This window comes from Pithys albifrons, chromosome 8, assembly GCF_047495875.1.
Source record: "Pithys albifrons albifrons isolate INPA30051 chromosome 8, PitAlb_v1, whole genome shotgun sequence".
Taxonomy (NCBI): Eukaryota; Metazoa; Chordata; class Aves; order Passeriformes; family Thamnophilidae; genus Pithys; species Pithys albifrons.
The window spans coordinates 2,676,836-2,692,801 of record NC_092465.1 but is presented as its reverse complement, the minus strand read 5'-3'; positions in this window follow the sequence as shown (position 1 = coordinate 2,692,801).

Below are 15,966 nucleotides of genomic sequence, written 5' to 3'. Positions count from 1 at the left end.
TAGCCTATAAAAGTGCTGGTTGCAATTCAAAGCAACAAAACACTGCAATTAATCTAAATCACAGCATTAGGGTTGGAGCTGACACCCCATTGGCTCCCTCTACCTCCACTTCTCCAAGTTCCCCAAATATTTCCACAGCACTTCTTGCTGCTCTCACCTCTTTTAATGTGACGGAATCACTCTCTGTGTCATCCTTTGTGGAATGACCTTTTTTAGCCACTCCCACTTGGTAATTCCACATGAAAATGAAACCAGAGGGGGGTTTCACTTGTGGTTACTGACTCTGGAATTTCATGGATAATAGTTTGGTTTTTTTCAATAAATTAATTTACTAATTCCCATGTTTTCCAGCCAGCCAGCCATGAAACAAGACTTGCAAATTCTGGTTCCTGCTCTTAATAAGACCCAAAATTGTGGGCAAACAATGCACAGTGACAGAAAATAAATATGAAAAGAATGCCCAGGGATTTCCTCTTTGCTTCCAGAGTTTGACAGAGCCCCAGTGCATGATGTGACACCTGAGGTGGCACAAAGATGCCACAGCAGAGTGGGAATCGCTCCTTTGATCAGATTCCCAGTCCTTGCTTTGAAGAAGCTTTGCCAGATTGTCTGCACTCAAACACACAGGCAAATTTTGGTTCTGACATCAGGAATGAAGCTGGAAATTTGTGTTAATGAGCTTGAAAGCAGAAGCAAGAGAGAGGCTGTTCAGTGGGAGGTCAATTTGAGTGATGTCCAAGGAAGATAATTCAGTTCCTGCTGTTCTCAGGCCATGCAGGACAAGGGCACAGCCCCAAGAGGTGGCTTTTATTAATCCCTTGATGAACTGAACATCAAATTTATTCTGTGGCAAAGATCCTTTATCCTCATAAATAAGAAATATTGCTCCGATTTCAGCTTTTAAATACTGATGAAAGCCTCTGAGTTCTGTCCATCTCTCTGGTGGCACCTCCCAAAATCCCTCAGGTGGGTTGGGATCCCAGGGTGGGCAGGCCCTGGCACAGATTGGGCAGAGAAGCTGTGGCTGCCCCTGGATCCATCCCTGGGAGTGCCCAAGGCCAGGCTGGAGCCACCTGGGCTGGTGGAAAATGTCCCTGCCCATGGCAGGGGTGGCACAGGATGGGTTTGAAGGTCCCTGCAACCCAAACCATTCCATGACTCTGAGTGTGTCCCTGATGGATCTTTCTGGTCCCTTCCAACCCAATCCACTATGGGATTCCACGACTCCTAAAACACGTTTTCTTCACTTTGACATTAAACACCAACAGAAAGTCACCCCAAGCAGAGCAACCTGGAGTTTGAGGGAACTCAAAAATTACACACAAAACTCTGCCAGCAGCAATTTCTGAACAAACATCAGGTGATGCTTCTTGGTGTCCTCAAGGTGTGGCCTCCCCAGCCCCTTGGGGAGGCTGAACTGCCCTCTCTGAGCACTGAGAATAACCAGAACCACACACTGTGTGTTTGTGCTCTGCTCTGAACCATCAAAGCCACTGTCACTGTGGCACAGCTGGGATTTCCTGCTTTCCAACAGCCTGAACAAACGGGGGGAGTTGTATTTAGGAGCCTTTTCTGCTTCTTTCTTAATTGGCAAATTCTTGTGTCAAAGCACCCAAACGATTCCCAGAAGTGCAAGAAAAACTGAATTAACTTTCCAACGCTCAGGGGCACAACGTGCCTATAAAAGTTGGAAAACCACAAATCCATGGAGTAATCTCCTGGTTTCCTGGCTCTGACTGATCCTAGGCTGGGCTGGAGAGGGCACTGGACTGGAGCCCAGTTCTCCTGAAGGTGATGGAGTCACATTGTCAATGCCAGAACGGCCTTTCCCACATTGTTACATTTTTATAATCCTAAAATTTTATATTTTATAATCCTAAAATGCCTCTTTTTCTTTTGCAAAAAGAAAAGGAATAATCCTTTATGGAGAGAGAGCTCACTGAAAAAAATTAAACATTTCTTAGTGACAGCCTGTAGTGCTGAGTGAATCCCCAGGGACTGAGCAGAGACCAGAACTGGTGTCACCACCTCGTGTCTCAAGCCCTCAGAGCCACTTGAAATTCATAAAAATCACAAGTTTACACATCAGACATAAACCCCTATTGATGTTCAAAGAAAGGAACTTCATAATTAAATTACCATCCTTTAGTTTCTCCCTGTTTCCCACAGAAGGTTTAACTCTGGTTTAATACATCCATAAGAGGTGACTTTTTTTTCTATAGAAATTTATATTTGATCACCAGAACAGTGCAAAGGGTTTCAAAAAAAACTCCCTATTTGTGAATCCATCAGTGCCACACTCCTCAAAGCTACTATTTTGTCTGCTTGCAGCACTCCTTAGATAACATACATTTATATATATATGTATATATGTCTGTTAAATATGTGGAGTTCCTTCCCAGCTTCCTAAAAATAAAAATCAAGCTCACTCAAATCAAGCTGGCCCTGTGGAAAACACACAGATATTTGAAAGAAAGGAAGAGCTGGGGTCGTTTTTAGTCCTCAAGGTAAAATCTGGACATTTGAGAAGTGCTGTCCCAGTGCAGGTCACCCCCCACTGGTCATGGATGTGGCTTGACTTGGTCTGTTGGCTTTGGGATTTCCAAATGCAGCATTTCAGATTCTCAAAGATTTCCCAGCCCTTGGGACTGGGATGGTTTGGAGGCCAGGCAGGGAAATCTGGATTTGAGTAAAAATGACTCCTGGTGAACATTGACAAGGATGTTACAGGTCCTGGCAAGGACACCAAGGACTTGGGCAGGAAATGGAGCCGTGAGGAGACCTGCTCTGCTTGTTCCCTGCAATCCTCTGTGAGTGAGGCCTCTGGAAACAAAGAGGCTTCAATTAATTAAAGCCTGAGGGTTTGAGGTTATCACAAGGTACAGCTGAGCAGGACAATCAGCACCAAGTGGGGAAAGAACCTGAGCCCTTCCCTTTGGGACACCCCAAACCTCTGCTGTCATTATTGGTGCCTGTTGCACTCCTGAGTCCTCAGCCATCCACCAAACCCTGAGTAAAATAATTAACCTGGTTAATTATGTGCAGGTTTTGTTGTTTCATTGATGTGTACTGAACCCTGTGTCTCTGGGAGTCAAATGAAGGAATTATTATCGTTGTTATAATATTATCGTTGCTATAATATAATATATATTTATTATAATACACTAATTATTAGTAATTTTTATTTATTATTATTACTTTATTATTGTTATTGATATTATTATTATTATTATTATTATTATTATTATTATTATTATTATTATTATTATTATTTTGTGAACATTCCTGGAAGCAACTTAAATAACTGTGTTTAATCTAGGGGTTGTTTTTATTATTATTATTTTTTATTTTTTATTTTTATTAATATTTTTAAATTTTATTATTTTTAATTTTTATTTTTATTATTATTTTTAATTTTTTATTATTATTATTATTATTATTATACTTTTGAGAACATTCCTGGAAGCAACTTAAATAACTGTGTTTAATTTGGGAGTTGTTTTTATTCTATATTATTATTATTACTATTATTATTATTATTATTATTATTATTATTATTATTGTTGTTGTTGTTGTTGTTATTGTTATTGTTATTATTATTATTTCCACTCTGGGAGCCTGTGCCAGGGATATAAGGAGGGGCTGTGCCATCCCTTTCTGAGCCAAGACTGGAATTCAGCAATCAACAAATCCACGTTATTGAACCCAACATGAAACACGGCCCAGTGAGTGGAATTCTGGAACTGTGTGGTTGGAATTGAATGACCTTTAAAGGTCCCTTCCAGCCCAAACCATTCCAGGATTTTATTAATATATCAATATAGGCAGCAAGAACTGCCTTAACTGATATTTTCAACCTTCCTTCACTGATGGGTGGAAAGTCCTTCCCATGGAAAGCTGGCAGAGCCTGTGGCTTCACCAGGATGTCACTCCAAGGTGTCTCATGGCAGAGTGGCCCAAAAGCACAACCCCCTGTGGTTACACACCCACAGACCTTCCCATGCTCAGGCCTTGGGCAGCTTGATTGGGATATAATTAATGAGGTTTTGCCATAAAATCCACGTGGAACACACAGCAGGAGTTTCCTTTGGGGTGGCACCGGGAGGTGAATCTCTTCCCTCTCGGGTATTTGGTGGAGACAGAGGGGAAGGAGCTTCCCCACTGCACTTGAACAAGGTACCACCACACCTTGGTCCCACCAGCAACCACTTGTCCAGTCTGGGAAAACACTGTTCTTTCCTGTCCCTGTGGTTTGGAGAGGAGAGGAGAGGGAGAGGAGAAGGAGAGGGAGAGGAGAGGAGAGGAGAGGAGAGGAGAGGAGAGGAGAGGAGAGGAGAGGAGAGGAGAGGAGAGGAGAGGAGAGGAGAGGAGAGGAGAGGAGAGGAGAGGAGAGGAGAGGAGAGGAGAGGAGAGGAGAGGAGAGGAGAGGAGAGGAGAGGAGAGGAGAGGAGAGGAGAGGAGAGGAGAGGAGAGGAGAGGAGAGGAGAGGAGAGGAGAGGAGAGGAGAGGAGAGGAGAGGAGAGGAGAGGAGAGGAGAGGAGAGGAGAGGAGAGGAGGGAGCAGCAAACCCCTCTGAATTCCTGCTCTGTTTCTTGCCCTCAGACAGCCATAATTTATTAAGAAAACTCCCTGGCACCAGCAGACAAGCTCCAAGTCTCTGTTCTCCATTACCACTGCCAAGAGAAGGTCTCTGGGATGTCTTCCAAATGCACATGGGTGAGGGGATCAATACAGGAGGGAGGAGAGCAGATTGATCACCACTTGGGGGCTGCTCTGCCCCATTTCATCCCCTCCACTCAGGCTAATCCAGCCCCATCCAGTGTTCTCAACCCCATCCAGGTGTGCCCAGACCCATCCAGGTGTTTCCAGCCCCATCCAGGTGTGCCCAGCCCCATCCAGGTGCTCTCAGCCCATTTGGAGCTCGCCTTGGATGACCCAAGCCTGGTTTTAATTGCTTAACAAACATAATTTTATTAGAGAGATAAAGATACAGCTCCCACTAATAAGCTGCCTTGGAAATATAAAGAGCCTTTCAAGATTGGCTTTTTAGCTCACTGGCTGCTCTTTCTTTAGTATCTAATTGATTTTCTTGACATCTCTTTAGCCTGGCATCCTGCCTGCCTAAGTACTTTATCTGACCTTCAGGCCCCGTGCCAGGCATCGATCCAAGCCCTCCCATGGCTGTGCTGGAGCTGCTCTCCCAACTTTGATAAGGGATAATGTTCCAGGAGGCAGGAAGTCAATGGCCACCAAATTTCCCTAATCTGCCTCTGGGAGCGTTCTGAGAGATGCTGAAATCAGATCCTCAGCAGGGCCATATGTGCTTGTGTTCCAAATTTCTCTTCCAGGAAATATATTACCAAAAAAAAAAAAAGAAAAAAAATAATCCTTGAATGAGAGTGTTTTGATTGAATTTTCAACGCAGAGCTAAAATAAAGCTTTTCTGAAATAGAAGCAAACTGGAGCTGTTAAATAAAATATCAAAACAAAAAGAAGGGGGGGGGAAAGGAAGTCGGATTTTTCAGTAGCATCTCATGCACACGAGTCAGTGGAAATATTTTCAAGGAAAGTTAAAGGAAGTTATTTGCATCTTTAATAGCACTGCCAAGGCAGCAATTTGTTAGAAATTACTGACAGAAAAAAAAGCACAGCACAAAAGTAAAATGGGGAGGAAAGAATGACCAGAAAACCTGTTAAATTATTGCAGGTGGAGTTTTTCCAATCTCTTTCCTCATGGCCACGTTACCAGAGCCACTGAGGAACCTGAAGATAAGAGTGATTTAAGCTGTTCCCAGCAGATGTTCTACAGGGCCAGGGGTACAACCCAAGGCACATGGAGCACATGGATCATCTCCTGGGTGCAGCTGATTCAACTGGAAGCACATGAGGCAAGACTTTGGGGCTGAGACCTCCACGAGAGCTGCACCCAAAGCCCTGAGATGGACAAGTGGCTTTGCAGCCTCCAAAGAATGGCTCTGATTTTTCCAGTAGAGCCTTTGAAATGTTTTTTGCTTGTCTGGTTGGTTTTATACCCCCACAAAAATGCAGAGTAGAGCTGTGGTTTGGTGGTGGAACTAAAGCCTTGGGGGGCACTGGTTAAACCCCAACACTGTTTGAAACACTCTCCACAACTCTTGAACCTTTCAGTCTCTCCAGAACGTTGACAAGGGATGAACAAGGAATGGTGTCAGATAAAAGCATTAAAAATTGTAGCCAAGGACAACTGTCAGAGAGCAAGACAAGCCCAACAGACAGACAAGAGCCACATTAGGAGACACCTGCCCTGAGTCCAGCCCAGACACAACTGTCAGTACTTGGAAGCAAAAAACATGCACTAAAATATCCTGCATTTCTGTGCTCCTGAAATTTGCTCCAAGCAGTGAAAATAGAGCCCATTTTGAAAGTTCTGCTTATCAGCCCCCCACAGAGAGGTTGGGATTAGCAGGAGAGTAGAGAGAAGCACTTAAATCACAAATTCTTGTGAAGAAGAGGGTTTTTCTCTTCTTTAAAGAGATAATAAACTCAGCTGAGGGAAAATTTCATCAGGGAAAATTAGGGATTTTTCAAGTGACAAGGAAAATGTGACAAACAGACCATCACCCTATAGGAAAATCCCCTGGTTCATGTCCCACCCCTGGATATTTAGGAAACCTCAGATGAACCAGATGGAAATAGGGGAGGAAGGATCCTGCTGCAGCTCTGAGGGCTGCTGGAGTGCCCACTGATCCACCTGGGAGGGAAAATCCCAGAGGAATTGCCATGGGAATGGTCTCCAGGATGGACCTCAGCTGGCTGTGACCCCCCAACCTCCACCTGGGGGTGTCAAAGTTTCCAATGATCCACTTGGGAGGGAAAATCCCACATGGGATGGACACCAGGCTGGAGCTCAGCTGGCTGTGACCCCCCAGCCTCCCCATGGGAGGGTCAAAGTGCCCTCTGATCCACCTGGGAGGGAAAATCCCAGAGGAATTGCCATGGGAATGGTCTCCAGGCTGGAGCTCAGCTGGCTGTGACCCCCCAGCCTTCCAATGGGGCTGCTGAAGTACCCTCTGATCCACCTGGGAGGGAAAATCCCAGAGGAATTGCCATGGGAATGGTCTCCAGGCTGGAGCTCAGCTGGCTGTGACCCCCCAGCCTTCCAATGGGGCTGCTGAAGTACCCTCTGATCCACCTGGGAGGGAAAATCCCAGAGGAATTGCCATGGGAATGGTCTCCAGGCTGGAGCTCAGCTGGCTGTGACCCCCCAGCCTTCCAATGGGGCTGCTGAAGTACCCTCTGATCCACCTGGGAGGGAAAATCCCAGAGGAATTGCCATGGGAATGGTCTCCAGGCTGGAGCTCAGCTGGCTGTGACCCCCCAGCCTCCCTGTGGGAGCAGCCAAGGAATTGGGGTGTGGAGGGGGATGATGAAAACATCAAGGATGTTCTGAAAAGTGGGAAATCATGAAAGTGTCTGGAAAAACTCAGTGTCCTCCATGACCAGGATCTTCAGTGCCAAACCTGCAGCTCCAGAGGTGTGGGTGGATGAGCTCCTGCTTTGCTTCTGCTTTCAGGAAAGGAACAATCCTGCTCAGTACAATTCCAAGTGATTGATCACCAGGGAAATGTCACAAGGGAGAAGTTTTTCCAAGCTTTTGCTCAGTTGTTTCATTGAGAGGTTTGAGAACTTACAGACTATTTCAGTGGCAATTTCCTGTTGCACAATCACGTTCTGAAAGGGCTTTTTCCTCTCTCTGATGATTTTTTACCTTTGGTTCAGTGAATTTGTAAGTTTAGGCTGAACGTGCTTTTCAACAGAGATATTACTTAAGGGAACTTAACACAATAAACCTGAAATTTGGTTATTAACTCTACATCACACAAATGCAGAGAGAATTTTCAGACTGGGACATCAGTTCCGTTCTGCTCCTATTTCCAATTATTTCTCTTCTCTGAGCAATTCCTGACTTTGGGGGCTTCATTTTCATTGTGATCCCATCCTGTCTTAATTCCATGTTCCCACCAACCCTATTACACCATTTCCTGCCCTCATATTAATTATCTGAACATATAAATGTTTGCTTTTATTTATCATTCCTTAACCCTTGATTTCCTTTATTTCCCCTCTTTATGATCTTTTACACAACTTGCTGTGCTGACGTTCCCCCTAATTTGGAATTTTCTCCATATTTTATCTTCAATAAAGGTCACAAGAAACTCCCCACCAGTCTCTGGAAACCACAATTAAATGTACCCCAGGATTTTAGGTGAGCTGGGTCTGTAAGGACACCATTGCCCTTCACACAGGGAGGGCAAATGCAGCCTCCCAAAAATCTCTGTGTGCTCCAACACAGACACTGTTTAAGGGTATTGGAAAGAATTAAAGGACAGGACACTTCTGGGTACTATCCCTTCCTTTTCCCATTTCAGGGCCCAACACAGGTTTGAGGATTATAATTTTTAGCAAAAAATAAAAATAGCAGCTGTCCCATGGATGCACTTTTGAAATCTAAGAACATAAACCCCAATAAAACCCCTTATTTATTTATTTATTGCCACACAGAAAATTAAGCAGCTCAATCTCACCATGAGAATACACTGAATAAGTTGATCACATCCTCACTTCTTACAGATCTGGCTCAAATTGGGCTGAACCCACATGGGTGAAAGAAAATCCTTTTTCCCAAGAGTGGTAGAAAATCAGAATCCCAGAATCCCAGACTATTCTGAGTTGGAAGGACCCACAAGGATCATCGAGTCCAACTCTTCAGTCAATGGCCCACACAGGGGATTGAACCCATGACCTTGGCATTGTTACAGCCAAGTTTTAACCAACTGAGCTCATCTATCCATCCATCCACCCATCCATCCATCCATCCACCCACCCATCCATCCATCCATCCATCCATCCATCCATCCATCCATCCATCCATCCATCCATCCACCCACCCACCCATCCATCCATCCATCCATCCATCCATCCATCCATCCATCCATCCATCCATCCATCCACGCATCCACCCATCCATCCATCCATCCATCCACCCATCCATCCATCCATCCATCCATCCATCCACCCATCCACCCATCCATCCATCCATCCACCCACCCATCCACCCATCCATCCATCCATCCATCCCACCCATCCATCCCTCCACCCATCCATCCATCCATCCCTCTCTCTATCACACAATCCCAGACTATTCTGAGTTGGAAGGCCCACAAGGACCATCGAGTCCAACCCTTCAGTCAATGGCCCACACAGGGGATTGAACCCATGACCTTGGCATTGTTACAACCAAGTTTTTACCAACTGAGCCAATCTCAAGGTCACAACAGGATTTTCTCACACCATCCAGTGTCGACTCCTGAGGTGCCTCAGCCTTGGACTGAGCCTATTCAGCCTATCCAGTCCCTGCTTCTACTGCAGCATCCTCAGAACCCATGTCTGTATCTCTGTCACGATGACTAAATTTCTCCCCAAAGAGACTTTGATCCATAAAAGTGCTGCTTTAATCATCGTCGACTTAATGATTCTTTTGCGGTGTCAATTAAACGGGATGAAAAATTAAACCATTTACAGAACACGAGGACCTGTTAAATTACACATTTCAAAAATATTATTTAAAATTCCAGTTATATAATCCTTTTAGAACTGTCAAAGAATAATGCTGCTCTAACATTTGACTCATTACTCATGCCAGGGCTTGTTGGAACTCGGAGAGCTGGCAGATATTTCAACACCAAACTCACTGGAAATGAAGGAATTAGAGACATCAGGAATGGGAGGGACACACCCCATTCAGGTGAGAGAGCCTGGGAGACATGAAGTTTTACTCTGCCAATGCCCCAGTTTCAGATTCCTATAAATTAAACCATACACCCAACGTGGGTTTCTCCTTTTGCTCGTGGAAAACACGCTGAGCTGTTTGGATGGGAATGTTTCTCCTCCTTTCAGCCTGTTTTACCCTCCCCATACTGTCCTAGTTCATCAGGTGGGACCAGTTTGTCACTGTGTGGGGGTGACCAAAGCTGTGGATTCTACACCTTCTATTCATTTCCCATGAACTGTTAACAATGGACCATTTGCAGCAGCTGCCCAGGGCACACCTGACCCCTCAGGCTGGGAGCTGGGTGGGAAAGAGCCCTGAGAGACAGGGAAGTGTCCAAGGTGGGTGTCACAGGTGAGACAGGGGAGTGTTCCAAGGTGGGTGTCACAGAGCCCTGGGAGACAGGGGAGTGTTCCAAGGTGGGTGTCACAGGTGAGACAGGGGAGTGTTCCAAGGTGGGTGTCACAGGTGAGACAGGGGAGTGTTCCAAGGTGGGTGTCACAGAGCCCTGTGAGACAGGGGAGTGTTCCCAGGTGGGTGTCACAGAGCCCTGTCAGACAGGGGAGTGTTCCCAGGTGGGTGTCACAGGTGAGACAGGGGAGTGTTCCCAGGTGGGTGTCACAGATCTCTGTGAGACAGGGGAGTGTTCCCAGGTGGGTGTCACAGGTGAGACAGGGAAGTGTTCCCAGGTGGGTGTCACAGAGCCCTGTGAGACAGGGGAGTGTTCCAAGATGGGTGTCACAGGTGGGACAGGAGCTGGGATAACTCCCCTCCAGGGAGTCCCTGGCACCTCCACACCCACCTGAGGGCTCAGCTCTGCTCATGGGCCAGCAATGATTCCAAAATACCCCCAGGACTCACAGAGTCAGATCACCCATTGTGGAACTCCCTGCCCTGGGGGAGGCACTGGGTGCTCCCACCTGGACCTGAGGGTACATAATCTGGGGGTTTGAGGACCTCAGGGAACCACTCATTGGATCCAGAGGAGGAGCAGAACCTCACCAGGAGGAGCCCACCACTCTGACCAGACTCTGCCATCATCTGCACCAACAGGTTCTTCCCTTCCTTTTCCTTTGGACTTGGAGGAACCACGTGGGGCTCAGCACAGGGGCCACCAAACCCCCCTGTGTTTGTGCCCCAGGGGGTGGGTTACACTGCTGAGTTTGGGGGTTAAACCAATTTCTCTTTGTGCCACTGCATTTATTGTAATATTGCTATTAATTATAACTCTGATTTATAATCTTTTGTGTTGGGTTCATTTCTCCTGCGGGTTTACCTTTAACTCAGCACACACACACACACACACCCTGAATGGCTGTTTTCCTCCTGGCTCCTTCACTTCCCCCCCTTGGGAAGCTGCTTCCAAACCTTTCCAGTGCTGTGGTTTCCACCCAAATATGCTGTGCAGTATTTCTTTTAGCACAAACATCACCAGATCTCCCTTTGAGCACTCACTGCTCTGATGGGAATGGGATGAGAGGTTTTATCCAGGACCTGTGGGAATGTGGGATTTCCCCTCGAGGGAGTCACATCCAAAGAAGCCAAAACACACAAGAAAGGCTCCTTTGGGTTCTGCTGCTCACGGGGCAGGTCACGGTGCTGGTCATGTGCAGATCAGGGGGGAGCGTTATCACCGTGGCACCAAATAAACCCTGACACATCTCTGGGGACAAAAGGCACCATTCATGGGGCCTCTGTTCCCAACAGCCATCCTGCCATCCCAACATAATCAGCAGAAGGCAGGAGGGGAGGGGCAGGCAGCCAGACTGCCAGAATGGGTTCTGCCCTTGCTGTCCAGCACCATCTCCAGGGGGTTTATCCTGCAAAGCCTCATGGTGGTCATGGAACACTCACTGCTCTTCCTCATGTCCAGCACCATCTCCAGGGGGTTCATCCTGCAAAGCCTCATGGTGGTCATGGAACACTCACTGCTCTTCCTCATGTCCAGCACCATCTCCAGGGGGTTCATCCTGCAAAGCCTTGTGGTGGTCATGGAACACTCACTGCTCTTCCTCATGTCCAGCACCATCTCCAGGGGGTTCATCCTGCAAAGCCTTGTGGTGGTTGTGGAACACTCAGTGTTCTTCCTCATGTCCAGCACCATCTCCAGGGGGTTCATCCTGCAAAACCTTGTGGTGGTTGTGGAACACTCACTGCTGGTCCTCATGTCCAGCACCATCCCCAGGGGCTTTATCCTGCAAAGCCTCGTGGTAGTCATGGAACACTCACCACCAACCCACTGCTCTGCCTCATATCCAGCACCATCTCCAGGGGGTTTATCCTGTAAAGACTCTGGTGGTTGTAGAACACTTACCACCAACCCACTGCTCTGCCTCATATCCAGCACCATCTCCAGGGGGTTTATCCTGTAAAGACTCTGGTGGTTGTAGAACACTCACCACCAACCCACTGCTCTGCCTCATATCCAGCACCATCTCCAGGGGGTTTATCCTGTAAAGTCTCATGGTGGTTGTAGAACACTCACCACCAACCCACTGTCTGCCTCATGTCCAGCACCATCTCCAGGGGGTTTATCCTGCAAAGCCTCATGGTGGTTGTGGAACACTCACTGCTCTTCCTCATGTCCAGCACCATCTCCAGGGAGTTCATCCTGCAAAACCTTGTGGTGGTTGTGGAACACTCACTGCTCTTCCTCATGTCCAGCACCATCCCCAGGGGCTTTATCCTGCAAAGCCTCGTGGTAGTCATGGAACACTCACCACCAACCCACTGCTCTGCCTCATGTCCAGCACCATCTCCAAGGGGTTTATCCTGTAAAGCCTCATGGTAGTCATGGAACACTCACCACCAACCCACTGTCTGCCTCATGTCCAGCACCATCCCCAGGGTCTTTATCCTGCAAAGCCTCATGGTGGTTGTAGAACACTCACCACCAACCCACTGCTCTGCCTCATGTCCAGCACCATCTCCAGGGGGTTTATCCTGCAAAGCCTCATGGTAGTCATGGAACACTCACCACCAACCCACTGCTCTGCCTCATGTCCAGCACCATCTCCAGGGGGTTTATCCTGTAAAGCCTCATGGTGGTCGTAGAACACTCACCACCAACCCACTGTCTGCCTCATGTCCAGCACCATCTCCAGGGGGTTTATCCTGCAAAGCCTCATGGTAGTCATGGAACACTCACCACCAACCCACTGCTCTGCCTCATGTCCAGCACCATCTCCAGGGGGTTTATCCTGCAAAGCCTCTGGTGGTTGTAGAACACTCACCACCAACCCACTGCTCTGCCTCATGTCCAGCACCATCTCCAGGGGGTTTATCCTGCAAAGCCTCATGGTGGTCATGGAACACTCACCACCAACCCACTGCTCTGCCAGTCCTGCTGCCATGGATGTAATCTGGGAATGAGTTTGCTCCTTCTCTCACTCCCCCTTTATACACATGCATTCAGTTAAAATTACAAAACATGACATGGGAAAGCAGAGAAGGTCAAGAAACTTTTAAAATTCCCAAACCAACTCCTGCAAAGCTTTCTCTGTAATACACAAAACCCTCCCTGACAGGGTTCCTGTAACCAGTCTGGTTGCCATGGCTTTAGGAAGTGCCAGTGTTCAACAGGACTGGCATAGAATCATGGAGTATCATCAAGGATCATCAATCAAGGACCATCAATCAGCAAGACCTCATGAGAGCAGTTTCTTGTGTCTTCATGACATGGACAATACTGGCTGTGGGGTGTCCCTGGAATTTGCCTTCAGTCTCCTCAGAATTTAGGACCTGATTCCCTGAGTTACCATCTCCTGAGGACACAGGGAGGAGCAACACAAAAGCTTTGGGGTTTGGATTCAACTTCATCTCCCCCAAAGCAGAATTTCCTGCCTTCTGAACACCCTGTGGAACATCAGCAACAAGGACAAAGGTCTCCAGCTGGAGTCACATCTTTGCTGCTGAAGGAATATTTGGTATTTTGGAGGTTCTTGGGACCAGAGAACTCCCAGGCACCTCCCAGGTGGGATTGACTTGCACAGAGAACTCCACCAAGACCAGGAAACCATTTCTTTCCATCACCTCAAGCCATTTCAGTCCATCACCTCAAACCATTTGTGTCCATCACCTCAAACCATTTCTGTCCATCACCTCAAGCCATTTCTGTCCATCACCTCAAACCATTTCAGTCCATCACCTCAAACCATTTCTGTCCATCACCTCAAACCATTTCAGTCCATCACCTCAAACCATTTCAGTCCATCACCTCAAACCATTTCTGTCCATCACCTCAAACCATTTGTGTCCATCACCTCAAACCATTCAGTCCATCACCTCAAACCATTCTGTCCATCACCTCAAACCATTTGTGTCCATCACCTCAAACCATTTCTGTCCATCACCTCAAACCATTTGTGTCCATCACCTCCCACTTCTGTCCATCAACTCAAACCATTCTGTCTATCACCTCAAACCCCTGAGGTTGTTAATCCAACAGCTACAGAAGACACTGATCAGACAGAGGATGAAAGGAAGGGATGAGCTGTGTTAACCACAGGTTATTTTTTTTTTAGCCATTAATGCCTTTTTTTTTCCCCTGCACATTTTACAAGACAAGGTACTGGATCTTTATAAAACACTACAAAGATAAAATAAACCTGCTCAATGTCACACATGGAGATGGACAAAGGGCAACTCAGCACAGGGGAGGTGGAACCAAGAATTTCCCACATGTGCACGAAGCTTTTTATTTTTCTAAGTAGAACCTGGAAGGTTAAACGAGGGGAAGCCTCCAAATAGCCCTGGGAATAATTTCAGAACTGTCACAGCCATATTTAAACAAAAAGATGGTAACAAGTAATTTCTCAGCAAGGAGTGAGAGTGATTTTGGATGCTCTCACCATTATTGAGCCATTACCAGCAGATAAGCCAATCTATCACCCTCTTGCAGCTCAGCAATGTGTGTCATCCTGCTGTGGAAAAAAAAGGGACTTGTTTATTCTACACGAACAGTGTTGGTGTTTGGTAGCTCATTTTTTCAAAGTGTTCTCAAACCCTGTTACCTGCTGAGCTTCCATCTGAGGGGAAACAACCAAAGACCATTCCCTTGGAAAATTCAGTGAGTCAGTTTGGAACTCTGGGACAATATTCTCAACTCTAATTACCACTTTTTAAGGAGAGAAAAAATAGAAAGAAATATCACACCAATTGTTTACTAGCCTGACTATAGATTTGCTCTGGGTGGTACCTGGAAAAAGGCACCTGGAGCTTTAGCAGGAACTGGTTTGTCAAAGCACCCCCAGCCTGAGAGTGTTTATTCTGAAGCCCCACTATCCTAAACAAGGCCAGCTGAGAGGAAATATCACTGAAATGCAACTCTTAGCAAAGTGGTATTGAAAACACATCCCAAGGTTCACACCACGCCTCCATTCAGGACCATCCTCCATCCACCCTCCTGAACTTCTGGGCAGGTTTCCACAGTGGTTTGGAGGGTTATCATTGTTCTCTGCTGGCTGCAAGGGATCCCTGGGGTGTCTCCAGCCTTGGGGCAGGAACAGAAGGAAAAGTGATTTGTTTTAGCCATGATTTGACAGCCTGGAATAGGCAGGAGCTGCCACCCAGCAAAGCACCGAAGGGATCCTGCCCCTCGGCCCAGCCCTGGGGGCACAGCTCAGTGCTGGGTCCAGCTCTGGCTCCTCATGGCAGGAGGGACATGGAGCTCCTGGAGAGGTCCGGGGGAGGGTGACGGAGATGGTGAAGGGGCTGGAGCATCTCTGGGAGCAGCAAAGGTTGAGGGAGCTGGGGCTGTTCAGCCTCCAGAGCAGACACTGAGAGGGACCTCACCATGGCTGGCAGTGCCTGCAGGGAGGGGGCAGAGCACGGACCAGGGGGCAGAGCACAGACCATGGGGCAGAGCACGGACCAGGGGGCAGAGCATGGACCATGGGGCAGAGCACGGACCAGGGGGCAGAGCACAGACCAGGGGGCAGAGAGTGGACCAGGGGGCAGAGCACGGACCACGAGGCAGAGCACAGACCAGGGGGCAGAGCACAGACCACGAGGCAGAGCACAGACCAGGGGGCAGAGCACAGACCATGGGGCAGAGCAGGGACCAGGGGGCAGAGCACAGACCAGGGGGCAGAGCACAGACCAGGGGGCAGAGAGTGGACCAGGGGGCAGAGCACAGACCACGAGGCAGAGCACAGACC